A 7694-nucleotide genomic window follows, 5' to 3' on the forward strand; every position below is an offset into this window, starting at 1 on the left:
CATCTTTGATTATGCAGCTCAATACCTATCTATAGACTCTCGCTAGCTACTTTTTTTTTCACCCATTTACCTCAAAATCTCGATGCTATCCTACTTTGCCAGGTGCCAGTTTCCCCAAAGGGTTCCAGCTCCCCCCAACTTAGGTAGAAAGAGTATACTTTTCAATCACAAAATGCCTCAGTCCACACCCTGTTCATCTCTCTTTACAGACATCTCTCTTCATCCATAGGAACATTCCTTAGCAGAACCCTCTCCCACTACCAAAGCAGGACTCCTCTCCTGTACTTTCTTTTCAATATTACCCTTCAACTCTTCCCTCAAGTCCCACCACAGTCTCTTCTCTTTCTAAGACCACAGGGGTCCTATTTTTTGTCATTATTAGCCCTTTATTTGACTCCAGCACATCACACATTCCTCTCTGCTCCCTTCCCTCCCTTTCATATACTTTCCCATGTTGTAATGTGGTATCTTAAAAACAAACAAAACCAAAACACTTTGATTCACTTCTATGCAGAGTTTCACCAAGTTATGTCCATAACATTCTCTGTGCACCACTTTACTGTTACCTCCACCATATTTCCACCTTCAATTCTATCTCTGGGTACCTTAAGAAAGAAACCTCTTACATGTCTCTCTGTTATTGCTCTACTGTGTTGCTGTCCTTGGCTGCTGCATTTATTTGCTCCTACATTTCTATTGTTCAGAATTTCCAGAAGCAGTCTATTTAGTTATGGACTTCTTTCCTTTTTATGCTCTCTATTTTGAATAGATTTTATTCTACAGGACAAGAATTATATTTTCACTTATTTACAGTACTGATAAAGTGTAATATCATTCACTTCTCTCCCTCTGCACACATGCACATATTTAGAATGCTCAGATTTACACAGTAGCTTAAATCTTACTTTTAAAATTCTCCTGCCTTGGCTGTCAATTTGAGCCCCTCAGTTTTGAAAACGCTGCATGAAATCCTCCTCCAGCGCATTTAATTGACCCAATGGTGGGTCAGGAAGAAGCACCTCCAGATGGGGCTGTTCCACTGTCTGGGAACCCACTAGACATGCCTTCTGGCATGCCCCCTGCACTCTGGTACAGCTTAATAATGATGGGGTTGCAGACCTTCTCCAATTCTTTCTGCTGATGCTCAAATTCTTCCTTCTCAGTAGTCTGGTTCTTGCCCAGCCAGTCGATTATTTCATTACATTTGTCAAGAATTTTCTGTTTGTTTTCATCACAAATTTTGCCTTGGAGTTTTTCATCCTCTACATTAACCTCCATCTTGAAAACATAAGATTCAAGAGAATTCTTGGGAAATACCTTGTCTCTCTACTTCATATTTTTAGCTAGCATTTCTCAAACTCCTGGACCATGTGCTTAATGTCTTTTTTGCTTAGATGACTTTTGCCAGTGTTGATGGTGAACTTATTTTCCTTAGCTGTATTCTCATTCACAGCAGTAACATTTAGGATGCCATTTGCATCAATGTCAAATATTACTTCAATTTGAGGAACACTCCTGGGAGCAAAGGGGTTTACTGTGAGCTCAAACTTGACAATCAGGTTGATATCCTTTGCCATTTCTCTCTAACCTTCAAAAACATGAATAAAAACATCACTCTTGTTGTCCACATAGGTTCATCTGCTTGGTAGGATGATGGTATTGCATTTCATCAGAATTGTGAAAACTACAACATCAGTTTCAATTCCAAAGGAAAGAGGGCTGACATACAACAATAGCAAGTCCTGTACATTCTCAGAATTATTTCCAAACAAAAATAATACTGAAGAAAATAACACTTTAAAGAATAGAATTGGTCAAATGTTAAAAGACTCACCAAAAATCCACTGAAGAGAAGAATGCCCTAAAAAGCAGAATTGGCCAAATGGAAAAAGAGGTACAAAAATTTACTCAAGTGAAAAATGCCTTAAAAAATAAAATTGAACAAGCAGAAGTTAATGACTCCATGAGACACTAAGAAAACAATAAAGCAAAATAAAAATAATGAAAAAAATAAAAGAAAACATGACACATCTCATCAGGAAAACAAGTGACCTGGAAAATATGCTATTACCCATTGCATCCAGGTCCATTCCTAGTAATTTTGACCTATGTTTTGCTACTGGACTCTGATGACTCCAGAGGAAAGAGTAATGCTGATGACTTTTCATAGCTCTGCCTCACTGAAATTCAATTAATTTGCAAGTCAAGACATCACCATCCTTCCTGATTTATTTGGTCCTCTTTGAGAAGAAAGGACAAATAACAGCAACAATAACAACAAAAGATCATTGATGAAAAATTCTAGGAGCCAAGATGGAGTAAAAGCATGACTTGCTTGAGTTCTCCGCCAAACCCCTCCAAATATCTGTAAAAAATGGCTCTAAACAAATTCTAAAGCAGCAGAAAACACAAAAAGACAGAGTGAAACAAATTTCCAGCCCAAGACAATATGGATGGTTGACTACAAAAATATATTGCACTGGTCAGGAAGAGGAATGCAGTTAGGCATGGGCACATAGGCAAAACAGGCCTCAGCAAATCTGGAGCAGCCCTCAGAGGACTGAATTATGGGTAGATGTGGAATTTTCCATACTTCCCAACCCAGGAATGGCAAAGAGAACTTAGAAGATAAGTAGGAAAAGTTTGTGACTGTGGTGAGAGAGAAGCTCAGTCCCAGCTTTAGTCCCTCTGCATGGCCCTGGGGTGGCAGTTGCTTCCAGAGCTTCTCACCCACAGACTGAGGGGAAATCTAGTGGCTGATCAGAGAGGGATTGCAAGGATTTCTTTGCTAGTGCTAAGGCAGAATTCTGTTGCTTTGCCTGTGCTTAGATCTGGATCACAGTTCTGGGTGGTGGTTCTGGGGCAAGGAGGAGTGTTGGCATGGTGGAGCTTGTAGTGGTGGTGAAGAGAAAATCCTCCTCACAGTTCCAAGGCAGAAAAGAGTTCTTATGGTAACCCATAGACCAGAGCACAGGTCAGGAAAGGAGTAAACTCCTCTCCCTTGGTCATAGCACCTTGGAAAAACTGAAAATTTACAGATCCTTAGAAGTATCTCTGAAAACTACTGCACAAAACCCCAAAAGCCTAGGACAGTACATTCTCCACACTGGAAGCAGACCCCTACCTTAACAAAGAGTTTATAACTCAAGTAATTGGCTGGGATCATGAGCAAACTGTGCAAAAAGAGTCAGACCATAGAATCTTTCTTTGGTGACAAAGAAGATCAAAACATACAACCAGAAGAAGGCAACAAAGTTAAAGCTCCTACATCCAAAGCCTCCAAGAAAAATATGAATTGGTCCCAGGCCATGGAAGAGCTCAAAAAGGATTTTGAGAAGCAAGTAAGAGAAATAGAGGAAAAATTGTGAAGAGAAATGAGAGTCATAAAAGAAAATCATGAAAAACAAGTCAATAGTTTGTTAAAGGAGACCCCCCCAAAAAAATACCGAGGAAAATAACACCTTAAAAAGTAGTTTAACCCAGATGGCTAAAGAGGTCCAAAAAGCCAATGAGAAGAAGAATGCCTTAAGCAAAACTGGCCAAATAAAGAAGGAAGTCCAAATGCTCAGTGAAGAAAATACTTCCTGAAAAATTAGAATGGAGTAATTGGAAGCTAGTAACTTCATGAGAAATCAAGACTCTGTTAAACAAATCCAAAAAAATGAAAAAACAGAAAACAATGTGAAATATCTCACTAGGAAAAAAAACCTACCTGGAAAATAGATTCAGGGGAGAGAATTTAAAAATTATTGGACCATCTGAAAGCCATGATCAAAAAAAGTGCCTGGATATCATCTTTCAAGAAATTATCAAGGAAAACTGCCCTTATATTTTAGAACCAGAAAACAAAATAGAAATTAAAAGAATCCACCAATCATCTCCTGAGATTCCCAAAGGAAAACTCTTAGGAATATTGTAGCCAAATTCCAGAGTTCCCAGGTCAAGGAGTAATTATTGCAAGAATCCAGAAATAAACAATTCAAGTATTGTGGAAACACAATCAGGATAACAAAAGATTTAGCAGCTTCTACATTAAGGGACCAGAGGGTTTGGAATATCATATTCCAGAGGTCAAAGGATCTAGGATTAAAACCAAGAATCACATACTCAGCAAAATTGAGTATAATCTTTCAGGGGAAAAATGAACATTCAGTGAAATAGAGGATTTCAAGTATTCTTGATGAAAAGACCAGAGCTGAATAGAAAATTTGACTTTCAAATACAAGACTCAAGTGAAACATGTAGAGGTAAACAGGAAAGAGAAATCATAAGGAACTTACTAAGGTTGTACTGTTTACATTCTTTCATGGAAAGATGATATTTGTAACTCATGAAGCCTTTTTCAGTACTAGGGTAGTTGGAGGGAAAAATTGCATGAATGTTTGTGTGTGTGTGTGTGTGTAGATAGATAGATAGATATAGATATAGATATATAGATATAGATATAGATATATAGATATATAGATATAGATATGCAGATAGATAGATAGATAAATAGATAGATAGATAGATAGATAGATAGATAGATAGATAGATAGATAGATAGATAGAGAATAGAGGGCAGAGGGTGACTTGAAGATGAAGGGGTGATATCTGGAGAATAAAATGAAGAGGTGAGAGGATTATACTGGGAGAAGGAGAAAGGGAGAGGTAGAATGGGGTAAAATATCTCACATAAAACAGACAAGAAAAGGCTTTTACAGTGGAGGGAAAGTAGGGGAAGGTGAGAGGGAATCAGTGAATCTTATTCCCATCGAATTTGGCTTAAGGAGAGAATAACATACACACTCAGTTGGGTATGGAAATCTATCTTACCCTAAAATGGCGGGGGGGAAGGGGACAAGAGAACAAGGGGATGATAGATGGGAGGGCAGATTGGGGGAGGGGGTAATCAGAAAAAAATGAAAAAAAAGAATAAAAATTGTTTAAAAAAAAAAAAGAAAAGAATAGAAAAATTCTGTCCCCCTCTAGAGAAATAACTAATGGAGTCTGAGTGCAGATCAAAGCATCCTTTTTAAAAAACTGTCTTTTTATTCTTAGGTTTTTTGTATGCATTTTCTTTTACAACATGGTTAATATAGTAATGCTTTGCGTGATGGCTTATGTATAATTTATTTCAAATTGCTTGCTTTCTCAACGATGGACTAAGAAAGAAAGAGAGGAAGAGAATGTGGAAATCAAAATTTTGAAAAAAAGAAAGTTCAAAATTTTTGTTTACTTAAATTAAACAAAAGAACATTATATTTTTTAAAAAATTCTCAAGAAGTTTCTGTTTTTCGATATCAAGTAGTACCAGCCACTAATATATTGTTAAGAATCTATCATTTATCAAGCTTGGCATCTTTTAGAACCTTATTGTCATGGTCTAGAGTGCCACAGAAGAGGTCTGTATTCAGCTCTTCAAAACCACCTTGGATGGTAGAGGCTTATAAGTTGATACCTTCAATGAGGGAATTAATCGCAATACTGGCTTGGGTAGGGTGTGCTTTGCATGTTCACAAGCAGTACACAGATAGCGGACAGCTCTTTGTTCTCATTGATGCCCTTCTTGCATTTTCACTGAAACTCAGCAATGAAATGCTTGACCATAGGGTTGTCAAAGTCTTCTCCACTCAAGTAGGTATATGCAGCTGTGCACTTGACTTCAAAGATGCCTTCTTCAATGGTAAGAATAGATGCATTAAAAGTTCTACTGTGGTGGTGAAAAATCTACACATTTCTCTTGGCACCAGCCTTTTTTGTCCAACTCATAAGCAATAACAGAAGAACATTGATGATTCATAGCAGTATCTTTGGTGTTCTAACATTGGGATTTGTTGAAGCAGCCTGGTTCTGTGATTATCACATTTGTAATAGTCTTGCCAAGGTAACCTTTCGCAATTTCTTTCATCTTGGTTAACATCATATAAGTTATTTCTTCTGGATAGAAACTTTTAGTCTCCTCTTTGTACTTCACTTGAATCTTATGCCTGCCTATATCATTCACTGCTACGAAAGGCCAATGCTTCATATCTGACTGTAAAGCTGTATCATCAAATCTGTAAATAGTTAGACATTTGGCATCAAAGACTGTGTTGGTGGTCTTCATTGCAAATTAATTCTTTGTGGTATGTCCAAATAAGCATTCTGTGTTGGTGAAGGTGACATACATTGGGGTGGTCCTGTTTCCTCAGTCATTAGCAATGATCTCCAATTTCTGTCACGGGAATAAATGATGCTAAGATTAATTCCAACTGTGGGTTCCTTAAGCATTGTTGCTGAGGTGTCAAGGGTAGTAGCTGTGGAGCTACTGCTGTGGAGCAAGAAGAGCTTTTGCTGTGCTGAGTAGACCTGTTTTTTTTTTTCCAAAAAATGTTTCATATGCTTCTTCATTACTGAGCATCCATCTTTTTCAAGTGTGATTAAACTTACATTTGCAGGGCATGTCATGCTGAGTAACATCATGAGCTCTAAGACTCTTTGGAACACATTATTCCACTCCCTCCTACATTTCCTGGTGGGTGCAAAATAGTCCTGCATTAATCAAATTTCCTTTCCTTTGTATTTAAAAATCTTTCTCCTGATGGCTTGCAGAACTTGTTGTTTCTGAATTGAATTTTTAAATTTAACCAGTACTTGTTTTGTAGTTTGCAGTGTTTTTTTTTTCCTCCTGTAGGTGAGAATATGTGTGTGTGTGTGTGTAATTAAAAATAAATTTAATTAAAAATGTGGTAGTAAATAAAGATAGGAGAGGGTGTTTCTCACCATCACACCATTGTTACCTTACTACAGAAATACACGTGAAGCTTATGTTTACCCAGGTAAGCATGAGACTTGAGTCTTTATAGCTTTCAGTACTGGCTGTATTCTTCTGCCTTCATATTTGATTTTAAAGCACAAATTATTTACTAGAGATACTGAGAAATAGATGTTCCCGGACTCGGTGTTCCTGATTTGTGAGTTCCTGATTCGAGAAACTGTGTACCAGCCACCTTGTGAGTGAGGTTTTATTGAACAGCACACTTCTTAGAGAAGGAAAGAACCTCTGATAGGAGTCTGTCTTGTACCTGAAAGGTGAAACCATGTCATAGTTGGCTAGGAGAACTATCCAATTATGGGGAAGAATACTCCATGATAATTGCAGCGAATTTCTCAGGTAGTGCAAATCTGAGATGAATGAAACATTTCTGTTTATCAGCCTCAAGAGGTCTAATGATCTATTTGAGTGTTTTATGGTTTTTATATTTGTTCATATGTACTTTAAGTCTTTTAAAAAAATTTATACTGATTCTGAGTTGAAAGAAATAAAACATTTCCCCATGTTAGATACTCACATTTTAGAGTGAGTACTCTTATGAAAGTGGATGCCATTACCAATTGCTGGGGAAAACTTAGGTATGAATATACCTAACCTTTGCTTTAGAGATTTTCCCATAGTTTTACTGGCAAAGCCAGAGAGTGTATGACTCTTTAGGGTAGGCTCCCACTAGGATCAAATCTGGGCCATGCCACCCCAAAGGAATTCAGAGAAAATGGGAAGATTTGTATGAAATAGTGTAGGCTGAAACAAGAAGAACCACGAAACAGGAGTGATTATAGGAAAAAAGTGATCCCAACAATGTAAATGAAAACATCCCTAAAAGTAAGTTCAACTGTTAGTAACTTTGAAGAACCAATGAAGTCTTTGGAGAAAGCAATGAAGCATACTCCTTTCC

At 37.5% G+C, this 7694-nt stretch overlaps 2 pseudogenes; both read right to left on the reverse strand.

Moving 5' to 3' along the window:
- Nucleotides 1–930: 930 nt before the first annotated feature.
- On the reverse strand, nt 931–2090 carry LOC110221976 (heat shock cognate 71 kDa protein pseudogene; annotated as a pseudogene).
- A 3231-nt stretch (nt 2091–5321) lies between these two features.
- LOC144454134 (heat shock cognate 71 kDa protein pseudogene) lies at nt 5322–6429 on the reverse strand (annotated as a pseudogene).
- Nucleotides 6430–7694: the final 1265 nt, after the last annotated feature.

Source organism: Phascolarctos cinereus, unplaced genomic scaffold (assembly GCF_003287225.1).
Source record: "Phascolarctos cinereus isolate Bilbo 61053 unplaced genomic scaffold, phaCin_HiC Scaffold_4;HRSCAF=312, whole genome shotgun sequence".
Lineage (NCBI taxonomy): Eukaryota > Metazoa > Chordata > Mammalia > Diprotodontia > Phascolarctidae > Phascolarctos > Phascolarctos cinereus.